At 39.5% G+C, this 17,590-nt stretch overlaps 1 non-coding gene across 1 annotated transcript; it reads left to right on the forward strand.

Moving 5' to 3' along the window:
* Positions 1 to 17,089: 17,089 nt before the first annotated feature.
* Positions 17,090 to 17,161, forward strand: TRNAG-UCC. The gene has a single exon. It is a non-coding gene; the product is annotated as a tRNA-Gly (tRNA).
* The last annotated feature ends 429 nt before the right edge of the window (positions 17,162 to 17,590 follow it).

The raw sequence follows: 17,590 nt of genomic DNA on the forward strand, positions 1-17,590 counted from the left end.
TCATCTTATCTAGGTAATTAGCTGTCACTCAGTCTTAAAAATATTTCCACGTATATACTACCTGTGTTATCTTCACTAACTGTAACTACCTTGGCTGTACTTACAAACTTTGCATATTGTTTCTGCACACATCCTAAGTTAAATGTCAGTTTAAACTCTGTAAATAATTTGTTATGCTTTTACTGTTCCATCTTGAAAATGTTAATGTTTTTGTTTATAACACTATTTTCTTTTACAATTTTATTGTAAATTTGTGGAGCTTTTCTCCCCAAGTCTCTGCTGAAAAGGGGCTATCAGCTCAGCCAGATAAACCCGGTCAACAAATGTAAAATGAAATAGATAAATAATAAATAAGCAAAATTGCCACACAACCTAGCCCAGCTTCCTCTACTCCTGTATGCAGATGACATGGTTATCTACAGCTCTAGTCTAGCCCCACTGTCTATAAGCCGACCAACTCCAATTTGATCTGCATCAGTTTCATCATTGGTAAATCCAATTCAATTTTCTTCTGAGCTTCTGAACTCCCATAACCCAAAACATTGCTTTTTTGATACATCATATAGACTAACTGCCTAAGGAACATTATCATTTTCAAATTAAACAACTCATCATTGAAACCGCAACCTTCTTCATGTATTTGGGTCTCTGGCAAAATCATTCACTTAACTTTCACAACAACTTTGAAAACAATCAGGTCAAAAATACATTCTCTGATTTTATGGGCAAAACCATTTTTCTCCTTTTCGGTCATCCACCACCAAGTCAATTATTAGTAAAGGACTCCTTCTAGCCTAGCATGGTTATGGTGTCCCATTATCACTTTAGCTTACAACCACAGCACCGCTACACTTCAAACTATGTCAGTTTGTTGATTCATCACTAACTCCTTCTCAAGGCTCATAGGTTCAACAGCACCATCGCTTCAAACTTGAAAAAGCAAAATGGCTCCCTATTAAACAAAACAACCAACCCACTACTTGGGTTACAACTCTTTAAGCTGCTACAGCTGGAAACCTTTGCCCCACTTTAGGCCAATCTCCATGAAAACCCCTACTCATGCAGTTTGCATCACTGGTCATAAATTGCACCTGGTCTCATCACGCCAAGATCCCGCTCCATCCTACCAGCCATTCCTTCTCCATATTTGTTCCCACTGTCTGCCAGTCCTTCCCTCCAACCTTCAGTGAAAATGCCAAATTGCTCAGGCTTAGAAATGATCTTATTACCCATCTTCAAGTACAAGCAAAGTGCTCTTGTCTCCAAACCGGGCACGTTACCTAAATCCCTTACTCTTACCCAGCATCCTCGCTGCCACATTCCCGCTCCTTTCATACAGCTACAGATACAGCACTGCTTTACTGAATATTCGCTTCTCATCTTTGACATATCCAGTATTATAATTGCTATATTAGTTGCAACTTCTTTTTTTAATTGTTACTTGTATATCTGTATGAGGGAGTTGTACTTTTATATAGTTTATATTGTATCACTGTTTTCTCTTTACAGTACCTGCTTCTTTTGTTTTCTAATCATGAGTGTTTTTCAGCTGGGTTTTGCCTGAAAATGGTTATTCTTGATCAGTACATGACTCTGGTAAACAAAAATAAATAAAATAATAAAATAAAAAAAATAAAGAGTGATTTTGTAAGGCTGGCTAAACTTTCGTTTTCTTTTCTTAGTACGTCCAGTAAAATATGTATCACAGTGCTTTTATATATATTTTATTTTATTTTTATTTATTTTACATTTGTTGACTGGGATAATCAGACTGGATTCATGTCCATTTTCAGCAGAGGCCCGGGGAGAAAAGCTCCAAGGTAAGCAGATACAATAAAAATAATAAAAACATATTACAAATATGGTATAGACAAATAATACATAAGCAAACATGAATAGACAAGTTCAACAGGTTAGAGTTACTCCCTGGTGACAGTCAGGGCTAAATTCAACAGTAATCTGATTAATAGATTTTTCACATTCTTGATGAGAGTTAGCCAGGCTTGTTGCAGTAGCAAAGCCAGTTTAGTGCCAGATGTTGTTTGAGTCTAGTTTTAAATTGGCCTAGGGAGGACAGCAAAGTAAAATCAGCTGGAAGTAAGTTCCAGGCTCTTCCTGCAGAGTCTGCTAACAGGGAATCACCGGCTGCATTGTTAATTTTGATTGTCTGAATTAGTAGTCTGTTTGAGGCTCAAAGCAGTTGTGGATTGTTATAGGGGGTGATAAGATTTTTAAGTGCCGGAGTATTATCCGGATTATAAAGGATTTTATTAGCCATAATCGGTAGGTCATATTGGATTAGACTAGGTAGTTCAAGCCACCCAAGCTGGTTAAGATTGATGCAGTGGTGTGTCCTAAAAGGCAGGCCAGTGGCAAACCTGGCAATGTGATTAAAACAGGTGGAGAGTTTATTAAGTACAGTATTGTTTAGATTAGAGTGTAGTGGGGGATGCACATAGAAGTGTTGAAGGTAGGTGAGAGTGAACTATGGCAATTTGGGCTTGAGGGGTGAGGAAGGCTTTTATTCTGTAAAGTGATCCTAGTTTTTAATTGATGGTTTTGATTGATTGGTTTACATGTAGGTCAAATTTTAGGTTATTATCAATAATGACACCTAATAGTTTTGTCGAGGGGCCGGAGAGATTATTTTGCCATCATTTGCATTTATGGTAAAGGTAAAAGCAGACCTTTGTGTTGGGGAGAATAAAAGCATTTTAGTTTTTTTGGTATCAATCGATGTTCACAGAGCCAGTTTTCTATAGTATTAAAGGTGGTCTGGGCAGCAGACCATAAATCTGTAGGAGATGTCGCTGGGCAAATCAGGGTGGAGTTGTCAGCATATTGGATACAGCTGACATTTGGGATGACAGTATACAAGTCGTTAATAAAGATGGAAAACAGTAGGGGCCCTAGGATGGAGCCTTGTGGTATCCCAAGGGTGTTAGGTAGTAGGTTAGCGAGCTTGTTCTGCCTAAGAACAGCCTACTGTCTCCCACTGAGGTAGGATTTAAACCATTGAAGGGCTTTAGAATCTAGATAGAATGTTTGCAGGGTGTGAATCAGAAGTTGGTGGTCCACCATGTCAAATGCCTTGGGAAGATACAAGAAAAGGGCTGAGGAGATGTGATTATTGTTACAGTTATTGTCTATGGTATTGGTAAAAGCTAGAAGGGCTGAAGTAGTGCTGTGGTGTGGATGGAAGCTGTGTTGGGTATCTGCCATGAGGTCATTCTGGATTAGGTGGTGCATGAGTTGTTTGTGTATACATTTTTCCATAATCTTTGCAAGGGGAGAAAGTATGGCTATTGGTCTATAATAAAAAAATATAAATTAAAATTGCCCTTCTCCGCTGCTGTGTGCTCTGGCTGTGCGGGTACTACCACTCTCTCTGCACTGAGTTACCCCTGCGAGTAAAACCCTCGAGGATACCTCAAAACTCTACTTCCAAACCTCAGCTGTCTTAATTGCTCCAGCAAAGTAACAAACATCTAGGCAGGCTTCTCAGCTGCCTCATTCCCTCTATGTTTGGACATTTCACCTACAGGACTTTAAGGAAGTATGTGTAACTGCTAATGAACCCTTTATAACTTATGTTTTGGCCTTGATAGATGGTTTGTAGTACTCTAGCCTGCCAGGATAGCCAGCAGCCTTAGCTCTCCCCCCCCCGATACTAGCTGCACTCATTTTCCAAGTATTGCCCCAAGGCTACTCTAAGTGGCACAAGACCTTAGACTCCTCTGCTAAATGTTATGTTTCTATCTTAACGATAACCTCTCCCCTTTCACTGTATCTTCTAACTCTTCTAGCCCACTCTAGCTATAACACCTTATTTTCTAATTTCCCCCTCTAGCTTCTCATACCTCACTCCTGCCCAGCACCTTAGGTCTTTCTCCCTTCCTTCTTACCCCTCTGTAAACCTTCTTTCACTGATTGACTCCGGAACCCCTCCGGACCTCTTGGTTGCTATCTCACCTTATTCCACTGTGTTCTTCTCCTTTTTCTCCCTCTAGTTCTTGCTCCCTCCTCTCTTCCTACCTCTGTGTTCTCCTGTACTTGGTGTAATTCCATTTTTTAATTGTACTCTTACATACCCTATTCTCCTGTGATAACAGGCTATTCTTTTTATAACTTGTTATTACCTCTCTTAGCTGTACCTTCCCGTCTTACATTTCCTTGATATTCCTGTGATAACAGGCTATTCCATTATATGTTATTAACTCTCTTAGCTGTACCTTCCTGTCTTACTTTTCCTTGATATTCCTTTGATAACAGGCTATTCCATTATATGTTATTAACTCTCTTAGCTGTACCTTCCTGTCTTACTTTTCCTTGATATTCCATCTTCTCCACTCCCTTTTTTACTTTTCCTTGATATTTCTTCTTCTCCCCTCCCTTTCGCTATTACCTCACAGCCCTTCCGGCTAGCTCCCCTTCCTGTCCCTCCCCTTCCTATTGGAAGTGATAAAGGCTTCCCTAACTCCTTTTTAAAATTGCCCTTCTCCGCTGCTGTGTGCTCTGGCTGTGCGGGTACTACCACTGTAAGTTGTACCTGTTTTTACTTACTGATATCGTGCTTCTCAGTTATACTTTGTATGTGTATTTTTATGTTCTCCGCTCTAGTCCTAGGATCTGTGTGCCCTGCTACACTAATTGCAAGATCTGACTGACTGGGTAATTAAGTTTTGCTACCTTAGCAAATGTCGGTTCGCTTCTGTATTAGTAGCGCATGGTCCGGTTTGCTGCTTTGTTCACTTTTGTTATACTTTGGGCCCTGCATTATTAACGCAAGGTCCGATTGATTGTGGAACAGTGCTGGTACCTTATAGACTGTTTGGTTGGTACAAGGACCTCTGCGCATATCTGTATTAAGTAAGCGCATGGTCCGGTTTGCCGTTTTTATCACTTTTTAATCTGGTATCTTCACAGGCTGTCTGCATCACTACTGGGACCTTAAATACTCCTGGCTTGTTTTTACAGCTACATTATAGTAGGGATGCGAGTGTAGGCATCTACCTTAGGTCTGTTATGTGCTCTATCTGAATGGTAATTACTAAAACGCTCCAACTGATTAGAGAAAGTCTGACTATATTTGCCTGTGATTACTTGTGTTATTGGCTGATTTTCTCTGTACGAGCAAGGGTTTGTGTTGATTTATGTGTTATTGCTATATGCTGTGTTTTTCATCTCTACCTTACATCTCATTTTGTTTTTTGTGACGACTGCATTTAAAAGCCAATCTGTGGCGGGAAAATGTACTGCACTGTATGGTTCTATTAGCTTTTGTGATCCATACGATCAGCAAATGCTATGTACTAATTGATTGTAACATATTCTAAAAGTATTTTGGGGTTTTTTCTTCTAAGACCAATTGCAAATTAATGTGTACTGTGTTCCATCGACTATACAGTTGTTGTATTTTGGTGGCCAACTGGAAATGCCATGTACTAGTTGATTGCAACATATTTAAATGTATTTTGGTGTTTTTTCTAAGACCAATTGCAAATTAATGTGTACTGTGTTCCATCGACTGCACAGCTGTAGTATTTTGGTGGCCAACTTACATGGCATAGAAATGCAATGTTTATTGTTTAGACGCTTCTAACTGTTAGAAATTGTTTTGATGTGTTACATTTTGCTATCATTTCATTACTATCTTACAACAAGCCTTTTTTTTAATTTATCTAACACTATTTTTCTCTCAAAACTCTCTACCCTGTTTTAGCTCTCTGCCCTGAGTTACCCCTGCGAGTAAAACCCTCGAGGATACCTCAAAACTCTACTTCCAAACCTCAGCTGTCTTAATTGCTCCAGCAAAGTAACAAACGTCTAGGCAGGCTTCTCAGCTGCCTCATTCCCTCTATGTTTGGACATTTCACCTACAGGACTTAAGGAAGTATGTGTAACTGCTAATGAACCCTTTATAACTTATGTTTTGGCCTTGATAGATGGTTTGTAGTACTCTAGCCTGCCAGGATAGCTAGCAGCCTTAGCTCTCCCATACTAGCTGCACTCATTTTCCAAGTATTGCCCCTCTGCTAAATGTTATGTTTCTATCTTAACGACTACTCCTTTCACTGTATCTTCTAACTCTTCTAGGCCACTCTAGCTATAACACCTTATTTTCTAATTTCCCCTCTAGATTCTCATACCTCACTCTGCCCAGCACTTAGGTCTTTTTTCTCCTTCCTTTTTACCCCTCTCTCTGTCTTTCTTTCATTGACTCCGACTCGAACCCTCCGGACCTCTTGGTTGCTATCTCACCTTATTCCACTGTGTTCTTCTCCTTTTCTCCCTCTAGTTCTTGCTCCTCTCTTCCTACCTCTGTGTTCTCCTGTACTTGGTGTAATTCCATTTTTTAATTGTACTCTTACATACCCTATTCTCCTGTGATAACAGGCTATTCTTTTTATAACTTGTTATTACCTCTCTTAGCTGTACCTTCCTATTCCTGTGATAACAGGCTATTCCATTATATGTTATTAATTCCTGTCTTACTATTCCATCTTCCTACTTTTCCTTGATATTCCTTCTTCTCCAGGTCCGATTGATTGTGGAACAGTGCTGGTACCTTATAGACTGTTTGATATCTGTTTATCACTTTTAATCTGGTATCTTCACCATCACTACTGGGACCTTTGTGCATTAAAAATATACATTATAGTAGGGATGCGCCAACTGATTAGAGAAAGTCTGACTATATTTGCCTGTAATTACTTGTGTTATTGGCTGAAAGGGTTTGTGTTGATTTATGTGTTATTGCTATGTGTTGTGTTTTTCATCTCACTGCATTTAAAAGCCAATCTGTAATGTACTGCACTGTATGGTTCTATTAGCTTTTGTGATCCATAGCAAATGCTATGTACTAATTGATTGTAACATATTCTAAAAGTATTTTGGGTTTTTTCTTCTAAGACCAATTGCAAATTAATGTGTACTGTGTTCCATCGACTATACAGTTGTTGTATTTTGGTGGCCAACTGCAAATGCCATGTACTAGTTGATTGTAACATATTTAAATGTATTTTGGTGTTTTTTCTAAGACCAATTGCAAATTAATGTGTACTGTGTTCCATCGAAATTGTTTTGATGTGTTACATTTTTTTAATTTATCTAACACTAAAACTCTACTTCCAAACCTCAGCTGTCTTAATTGCTCTAGGCAGGCTTCTCAGCTGCCTCATTCCCTCTATGTTTTTGACATTTCACCTACAGGACTTAAGGAAGTATGTGTAACTGCTAATGAACCCTTTATAACTTATGTTTTGGCCTTGATAGATGGTTTGTAGTACTCTAGCCCTGCAGGATAGCCCAGCAGCCAGCTCTCCCCCGACACCACCTAGCTGCACATTTTTCCAAGTATTGCCCCCCTGCTACTAGTGGTGGCACAAGACCTTAGACTCTGCTGCTAAATGTTATGTTTCTATCTTCTAGCTATAACACCTTATTTTCTAATTTCCCTCTAGCTTCCCTGCCCAGCACCTTAGGTCTTTCTCCCTTCCTTCTTACCCTCTGTAAACCTTCTTTCACTGATTGACCAACTCTATCTTCCACTACTTATATAGTATACACTTTATTCAATACTCAACTACTCTAAGTCCACTGTTCTATTTATTCACCTTCCTCCCACTATTACTACTATTCTCTTTTTATCCCTTTTTATATCTTCTCTCAAATCCACATCCACCCACTCCCAACCCCTCCTATTCTCTTATCTCCCCATTTATATTCCTCAGAAAACCTCCTTCTTTCGGACACACAACTTATCTATATATCATGCTAACTTTTCCACCATGACAACTACCCACATTAACCATTACATACTATAGCTCCTACTACTCCATCATTCAAAAAGACAGACCGGTGGAGGTAGCCCTCCTATACACCTCCTCCCTAGTAGTTACCCCACACAACAAACCTACTCCACAATTTAATAATTACAAATCAATAATCATAAACACATATGTATAGCTTCCTTTACATCTCTAGGATAATATATCCACACACCACTTGAACTCATCCTTTCCACAACTGATCACTTCAGTAACCCATCCTGCCAAAACCCTCCAATGGGACACTATCCTTCAGCAGACTCATAACTACATTACTATCCAAACTTCAACCCATTAATTTTTCAAACTCACTACAAGCAATTAATTATGCAGTCTCACACTTCAACTCAACTTTCTTAAAACTACTTGATAAATAATTGAAGAATTCAGTGGAGGAGCCTCCTTTATGTAGTGGGATTATGTCGGATGTTTTCCAAATGGTAGGAATTTTAGCTTCTGCTATGGAATGATTAATTAGTATTGATACTGAGTAGGCAATAGCATCAGCTGATTTTTGAAGGTACTCAATGGGGAGCTGATCAGCGGAGAGTGTGGTGGGTTTTAATTTTTTGATCAAGGTACAGATAAGCAACGTGGTTGGAAGCTGAACGAGCGTAGGTTTCTAGGGTGGTACTTTCAGGGCCAGGGGAGCTAGGAGGTAATTGGCTAGCTAGGGCTTGAATTGTCTCAGTAAAGAATCTGTTGAAACATTCTTGGGGGGGGGAGTATCAATAGTAGCAGCGGGGATAGGGGTAGAAGTTTGTCCAGGATGAAGTAGATTATTTAGACCTGCCCAGAACTTCTCAGGATTGTTCTGGTTTGCTGTTTGTAAATTACAATAGTACTGTTTTTTGTCTTGTAAAAAGGATTTTTTAGTTTCATTCCTAGCTTGTCTGTATTTAACATGATCTTGGGGGTCTTTAGTAGAGCGCTATAGAGCCCAAAAGTAGTTTCTACTGGTAATTTTTAGTCTAGACTCTTTAGAAAGCCATGGTGCAGTTTTTGCTTTTGTTCTCTTTGAACGGGTAGGTGCATGCAAATCAAGGATCTCAAGAAATTTGTTGTTAAAATATGCAACTGCCTCCTCTAAGGGGAGGTGTTTTAGAATAGACCAGTTACAGGAGTTAAGTTCCTGTTGGAATTTGGAAGGGTCAAAGTCTTTTTTGTTTATGACTTTTCTAAGCAAGGGTTGTTGGGGATTAATTGCTTATTGCTTAACTATATAAGTGAGAAGGTCATCAGGGAGGGTACCAGCGGTGTACAGTTGGGTTTTACTATTTAGAAGTACTCAGTTGAGTATGCTTTATTTTTGGTTGGGTTTTCATAGCCTGGTAGGGGTGGTTATGATTTGTGTAAATGCATGCAGGTTAATATGGGTAGATGGGGATTCTGAGGAACAGGTGCCCCAGTCTATGTTAAAATCTCCGAGTAGTAGGGTTTCTTGGGGGTATGACATGATAGCCAGTGTAGGGTATCTTCAAGTGTGGCTATATTGTTACCTGGGGGAATATACATGCAGATGATGTTGATGCATTTACTTTTGTTAAGTTGCAATCTAGTGGCAAGAATTTTGGAGTTATTAATCTGAGGTGGTTGAGTAACATCTATGGTCACATTCAACTCAGATTTGTAGATTATAGCTACCCACCCCACCCACCCATCCTGGAAACACGATCCAGCCTGTGTATGTTATACCCAGGTGGTAACACTTCATTGTTGGTAGTGTTAGGTTTTAACCAGGTTTCAGATAGACAGAGAATCTCAGTGGAGTGGACAGCCAGGAGTGCATGCAGTTCATGAACCTTGTTATTAATGCTTCTAATATTGAGATGACAGACCAGGAGAGAGTTAGTTTGTCTACTGATTATAGTTTTGTAGCTTAGGTTACAAGTAGAGGTGTATATATCAGAAGTGGATGGGCCAGGGTTGGGGTGACTATCACCACCGAGTATTAGGCTAGGTCTGTGCTTAGTGATAAGCTTTAGGAGTTTGTTTATAAGTTTGTAATATTGTCTAGATCTAGGGCTAATGAGCCAGGGGTTGGTATTCGGAAAGAGTGAACAAGATGTTGAGTTGGACCCATTATTATTAGCATGGCTGAAGGTGGGATGCTTTACAGCTGGGGTGATAGTATGGCCTTTTGGGTACTGATAACCAATGAGAAACTGGTTTTCATACAAGGTGAGTAAATAAGTGGCCAGCAGAATGGGTAATAAAGATGAGCATAGCATTATGAGAGGAGGAGTATAGTAGTTAGGATCTGTTGTTTGTATGGCACAACAGCAGAAGGTCTGACTGTAAATTTAGAAATAATAGAGTGGGTGGAGAAAGGGTCTACTTTAGACAAACAAAAATGCAATCTATCGAACGCTCATATGAGCAAATAATCATAACATCAGAAATGGTATTTTGGGATTGCGGTACAGTGAAGAGTGGGATATTTGCCCTTTCCTCACTGTAGTGTGACCTGAGAGTAGAAATATATATTTAGTGGGGGTGTGGGGGGTTAATTTCAATGTTATGATTATTCACTCATATGAGCGTTCGATAGATTGCGTTTTCGTTTATCTGACATAGACCCTGGAATATGTATGTTAGGTGAAAGCTGATAGGATGTTATAACCGGGGGTGTGGTTGAGTAACTATAAATTTAGTGGTACTGGGGGAGGGTGGGAACTGGGGGCAGGGAGGGGCATGGAGCGAGCTCAAGTGAAGCGAGCAGAGTAGGGCTAACAGTGACTACAAGTGTTTTCTTATGCTTTTTGTTGCCATATGGTCTGTATTTAGTGTTAACTTAATGGCTGTGTTTTTAAACTGTATTTTTAAACTATATTTTACATTAAGCTATACACTATGTTTTAGACTGTGTTTTATACTTTTTCAGGGTAGTTGCTAGCTGTAAGTTATGAGTTTAGCATATAATTTTCAGAGCTTTAGGTGGGAGCATCAGGTCATTCAGTTACACACAAAAAACAGCAAAAAACTCCATACAATGAAGAAACTTACACTGAGTCACACCAGGTCAGCCAAGGTGGAAGAGAGAGCGAAATCCTAAGCACCTAAGTTTGAAAATGATGCCTGTACTAAGTTGTAGCAGTTTAACCTGTATGAGGAAAGAAGGGGGTGGGGGAAAAGAGAGGACAGTAGGAGTGGTTAGAGGAATACCTTGATTGACTCAAGACACCACACCAGAGGTAAGGTGAATGTAAGGGCCTAAAATCTGCACTCAGTGCTTTAATGTTACTTGCACTCAGCACTTTAATTTTACTTATGTTTAGCAGGAAAGAGACCAACATTATACAATTCTAGGAATTTTTACAAGGGTTACTTGTTCAAATGTCAGACAAGTAAGTAAAACGTTCAACAGGAATCCATGTCTGAGTGTTAGAAAGCCAGAAAGGTACAAGGTATACCTGTAAAAATTAGGGTCAGAGAGACAAATGTAAGAGTCAGTGTACTTTAGTTACAGAGGAAGGAGGCAAACACTCAAGGTTATATATTAATTTTAGCATTTTGTTCTACTGCTGATTATGCCCTCTCAAATTGTCACTATCCACAGATGATATATGTGAATGGGGCGGAATGCCAGTGGACAATGTGTGTGTGTGTGTGTGTGTGTGTGTGTGTGTGTGTGTGTGTGTGTGTGTGTGTGTGTGTGTGTGTGTGTGTGTGTGTGTGTGTGTGTGCACGTGTGCGTGTGCACATGGTTTTATGCCATGCTGGCACACAATAACACTAGTAACTAGAAAACAAACTTGTCTTGTAAAACCATAAAGTAGATCATTTACAGGGGCTTATTCACAGATATGCTAACAATGCATTGTATTATATACAGTTTTGCAGCCTCAGTTAAGCCTTTATGCTGAGTTAAAATTCAATTAACAGTAATTTAGATGAACATGACAGATAAGCAAACAGTAAGACAAATAAAAGTGAAGAGCTATTTAGGTGATTCATTACGTGTTTAGTCTAGAGCAGAAATTACATAATTGAGTCAAAAGCTTAAAAGCTGACAGAGGAACCATTACCCACTGCCAGAAAACAATTACATTCTTAATAATTTTTAAGGAAATCCATTACTTTTGCCCTAAATTTGTTCTACTCTTTTATATTTCCAGTTTGACTGGGAAGTTGATTCCAGGTAATGAATGCCACTTTACAAAATATTTCTTTTCTTCCTGCTGCAGACTGGGAGGTGAGTCTTTTGAGACCTAATTCATCCACTTCTTGAAGCTTCAGTGTGTTTCTTGATAGCTTTTAATTGAAGAACAAGACAGAGAGAATAATTAAGCTGTAAGAGTTTAAAATTAAGGGTGGCTAGAAGTAAGGTGACTCTTTTTGTTATAGGTAACCAACTGGCATTCTTTAACAGGGTACTGTAGTGAAAATGGGACAAATCATTGTAATAAACCTGTAGATCATTTTTAGTAATACAGGAACACTTGGCAAGAGAGTAAGGGGGCCAGAAGATACTCAGTCATTTATACCTTTAAGTAATTAAACATAAAAGTTACTGCTACCCTTGTCAAGTACTTAAAGCAGACCTACGACAGACCAAAAACAAAAAAGTTACCAGTGCACAAAACATGCTCTGCTTTATTGAAAATATACAACTAAGCACTTTCGTCACAAAAGATTTCTTCACAGTAGGTGTTCTTTGTGACACCTATGCATTTTGTGAAGAACAAAGTGCTATAAGGGAACATATATTCCTACTTGAGTATGAGCACATTAAAGCTCATGTCACTCCTTGTTTCCATCATAAGGAGGTTGGACAGCTTGCAGAGTGAAAAGTGATTCATCACATTAAAGTTTTCTCCATGGAGTTTAAAGAACAATTGTTGGACCAAGCCAGACTCCCATGTATTTAAAGTGTTCCACCTGGGATGTGTCAGTGCTTAGTGGGTCTGTGATGTGATGTTACCCTATTTCACAGTCATACATTGGATCCAAATAGTATTGACTGTTCACTAAAATAGCAGGTCTCATAGTATGTTGATCTGAAGCTGTAGTTCTTTTTAAATTAGACCTACAGAGGGTTCAGAATCATCCACATAATAGGCTACATAACAAAAGAAGAAGTCGCAGAGTAAGTCACTGATGAAGAAGAAGAAGAAGAAGAAAAATACAGGCCCCAGGGGACTCCAGAGAAAGCCGTGCCAACTGTATAGAGTCTGGAACCATATGTCACTTTTAAAGGGTGATCGATCAGGTTGCTCAAGAAACAGATGATCAGCCATTCACAAAGACAGACTTCCCAAACTTGGGTAGAAGTAGATTCAAACATCCTTCTTGGATCTCATGTTTCATTAGTGCAAATGCACTGTCAAGGTTGTAGTTAAAGACAGCTTGTAGTCTCCCCCAAAGGATGGTGGGGGTTGAGGAAAACAAAAATATGAATTAATATTATGGCACTAAAATTTAAAAAGAGTTGGTCATGCTCCTAGGTGTTTTGAGACATCTAGTGTATTAAATGCAATGATGCATCTACTTTGCTGCAATTCATTATTTGGCCCATTTTTTAATAAAAAGCTAAATATACTTTTTATTAAACAACAGTCCATATAAATATATGGTGGTCCATCATGACGTCACTGTAAGTAGAGTGTGCTCTGCATCCATATTTTCACTACCATGATGGCACTGAGGTTAAAGTTTACTTTTAAGTTCAGTGGCCTGATCATAGGAAAAGAGGCAATATAAAAAGTTTTTCCACTAACAAAACAAGCTGCCAGACACCTTTTATAATGCTACAGATGACCAAATCACTTTAAAGGTTGCAGTATGTATACAAAAATAACATTTTTTATATTAAGCACTGTTGTATAAAATATATTTATGCATGTATTGTTATAATACAAAAAGGATTAACATCAAAAGAAAAATATGTTGTAACAAAGGGAGATTCTGCCAGCACAACTAGTTGGAATTTTGTAAATAATTATATGTAATTGGTGAATACCAAATGATTTGTGTAAGATGCTTGTGTTACAAATGTATTAGAACTGTATGTCATGTGTATATCAAACTGCTTGTACAGACATGTATGTTGACAAGAGTATTTGCAAAAGGCTTGTCCTTAAAATGGATCCACATTGTGCCCTGCTGGAAGAGAACAGAAATGTACATGCATTACTGAAGCTGTTTAAATGCATATATTTTAACAGTAGAAAATGGAATAAAGGAGGTTAACTTCAGAAAAAAATATCTGAAATTAAATGACTTTATGGTTACACAATAAAAGATGCTATCTTTCAGTTTTCAATGTAGCTAGAGGCACATAGTCTGGGCCGAGAAGCTTTTTGTATTTTCTTTAGTGTGAAGGAATTACTAGTCCTGTAAGCATGAAGGAATGCAATTATTTTATGACTTCCAGCATCTGCCAAAGATCTGAAGTCTATGTATTTTCACAGGTAGATGCTAAATACTGCTAGCTTCCAGCAGTGGGGGTTTCACCTGGGATAGAGTCGGATGACAAGAAATTATGTCATTCTGCAAACTATCCCAGCAGTAATATTTGATATATTAATTTGAGAGGTCTCCTCGAGACACATAACATTCTGTATTTGATCTCGGACCTGTCAAGAACCATTCACCACACATCTGCCTTGCCCTGATGAAGTAAGTTTCTGGGGTACAGTAATTTTCATAGATACATTCAGGAATATAGGAAAGTTTAGTTTAGATATTTTCTTTATTTATTTGAGACTCTCCTGCAATGTTGTTTTAAATATTTCCTGTGGTTTTGAACTCTTGATGTCACTGTGAATCTATATTTAGTATTGCCTTGTTCTTTTATTATTTATTATTAAATATATTTAAATATTTTATTATGGAGGATCTTTTTAGAGCTATATAAGTTTTGAGAGTATTGCATATTTATTTGGTGACACTGTGTGGGCCACTCCTAATAGCCTTGCTCTTGGTCAAACTACCATTTGTATTAATATTAATATTACACAGTAAGATTGGACACCCTTTGTTATGTGCCTTAAAGTAGCTGATAAGGCAATGACTGGTGGCAGCAATAACTACCTTATAGTCTGGGCAAAAGGGGGCATAGCTAGTAAACCTGTGCCAGCCTTTCCCAGGTGGTTGTGTGTGTGTAAATCAAACCTCAGAGTGTGTGCGTGGATCAGCTACTTGGGCAGGGACATGAAGCACTGACTGGGCAGAGAGGGTGCTGGAAGTCTTGGATTGGCCACTCAGCTGAGATTTCAACTCTATAGCTGTGGCAGTGGGGAGTCTTATTGGAGATCTGCAGAAAGAGGAAGAAACCATCCCCAGACTGCCTGTGGTTTCTGTGTGTTCTTAAGGGAAATTGCACTTGATGCAGAGGGCTGCATCTGGAAATACTGTGTGTGTACTTGTCACCCTCCCAGTGTATGCCCCCACTTTTGCCAGAGCTAAGCACTGAGGCTCCTTGATTACTGGTCCAGTGGTGGGGTGTCACATTATTGGTTGGCAGTGGTGGGATATCCGCATCACATATTGGTTGGCAGTGGTGGGATCACCACATCACATTATTGGTTAGCAGTGGTGGGATCACCACATCACATATTAGGATTCAGTGGTGTGGATACTGAACTCCTATAGCCTGTAAACAGTGGTCACTAAAGAAGGTGTTTGTACAAGCAGCCACATAGTAGACATTCAGAGTATCATATCACAATAGATTTTGTATGTTAGCTTAGTTAGTCAGTGAGAGCAGGCAAGGATGTCAGTAGAAGATTATGGTAAGCTAAGAAGGAGCCAGTTGGTTGAGATGTGCCAAGCCGAAGGACTGGTGCATGCCAACCTGAGTAAAGTGGAAATGGTTGCAGCCTTAGTCACAGCTGCATCACAGATCAGCAACCAGGAAGATAACCAGACTGGCCTTGGGGATGTACAACTCTCAGAAAATGGTCAGTTCAACTTTCCCACAGAGGACTTAAAAATCCATCTGGAGTTAAAGAGACTTGAACTGGAGGCCAAATGGTTAGAAATAGAATCAACGGAGAGACTGTGGCATTTGGAGGCTGAAGAAAAGGAGAAGCAAATGGAATTAGAAGCAGAAGTGAGACTGAGATGTCTGGAAGCTGAAGAAAATGAGACACAGAGGCAACATGAAAAGGAGATGCTGACTCTTCACCAGGATCATGGAGGTTATGGGGAAGGAACTAACCAAACCCCAGAAGCAATAAAGGTCAGTCATTTTGTTTCCACAATTTACAGAGGGTGATACGTTTGATAGTTTTATTCATATGTTTGAAAGGGTATGTAAACAATATAATTCTGACCAAGGGCTATGGGTACTGTTCCTGACCCCCTTACTCCATGGTAAATCTGTAACTGCTGTTTCTAAATTGTCTGATACTGATTGCTTAAATTATAATTCAGTTAAAAAATGTTTATTAGAGTGTTTTAAGTTAACACCTGAAGCTTATATAAAAAGGTTTTGTGAGCATAGACACAAGGCAGATGAAAGTGTGTGTGAATATATTGCTGAGTTAAGCACTTATTTTCATAGGTGGGTGAGCGGGTGTCAGGTCACCACTTTTGAAGGGCTGGCAGACCTTCTGGTGAGGGAACAAGCCCTTAGCACTTTGCCTGAGGACATGAGAATCTGGTTGGCAGATAGAGAATGTAATACCGTAGATGAGTTGGGAAAAAAGGGAGACCTATACCTAGCAAGCAGGGCATCACTGCACAAGAAAGGGATACTCAGTGCTGCACATGGGTCTAAGGGAACCCTTGGCAGGTAGCCTAAACCACCCCCAACAGACTCAGCCAGTAACAGGGGAAGCCACTAGTTCAGGTACATAGCCAGGATCAAGGGTTAAATGTTTTAAGTGTAACCAGTGGGGCCATGTAGCAGATAGATGTCCACAGAGGCAAGGTAGGGAACAAAAGGTGGGGTAGCCAGCAATTGGGAATTACAGAATGCTAACAGTAAGTTGTCTGGAGACAACAAGGGTACCAAACTACCCCAAGAGGTTATATCCTCTCTTAGTAGATGGAAATGAGGCCACTGCTAATAGAGATGCAGCCTCTGACATAACCATTGTGAAGCCTGCACTCATTAAAGAGGAGCACTACTTTCTTGGGCAGTCTACTCCAGTCAGTGCCTTAGAAGGGAACCCATTCCAAATACCTTTGGCTAGGATTCACCTTGACTGGAAGGGTGGAAAAGGAAGCAAGCAAGTAGGTGTGTTTGAGGATTTCCCTGCAGATATCCTGATAAGAAATTATTTTGATAATGCAGTACCTTGTGTGCATAAGCATTGGTGGTATAGTGGTTAGCATAGCTGCCTTCCAAGCAGTTGACCCGGGTTCGATTCCCGGCCAACGCAAGAAAATTTGGGTTGGGAGGGTGGCCTAATGGTTAAGGTGTTTGCCTTACAAACACAAGGTACAGGGTTTGAATCTCACAGGGGATAATTGGCTAGGCTTAAAATGGCTCGCAAGGCCAGTTAGCCTAGTACTAATCTATGAACTATGAACCTATGCAGTTACATGCAGTCAGGCTTGGAGACAAGCATGTGGGTCTGGTAGCCTGGGGGAACCCAGACAGACCACACACTTGAAGCCAGGACTGGTGAGGGAGCTATTTGCAGATTTATTTGGTGACACTGTGTGGGCCACTCCTAATAGCCTTGCTCTTGGTCAAACTACCATTTGTATTAATATTAATATTACACAGTAAGATTGGACACCCTTTGTTAAGGACCTTAAAGTTGCTGGTAAAGAGTTGGCTGGTGGCAGTGTTAAGTATCTTATAG

The sequence above is a fragment of the Protopterus annectens genome, chromosome 13.part0 (assembly GCF_019279795.1).
Source record: "Protopterus annectens isolate FY-2018-M chromosome 13.part0, PAN1.0, whole genome shotgun sequence".
In the NCBI taxonomy this organism is placed as follows: Eukaryota; Metazoa; Chordata; order Ceratodontiformes; family Protopteridae; genus Protopterus; species Protopterus annectens.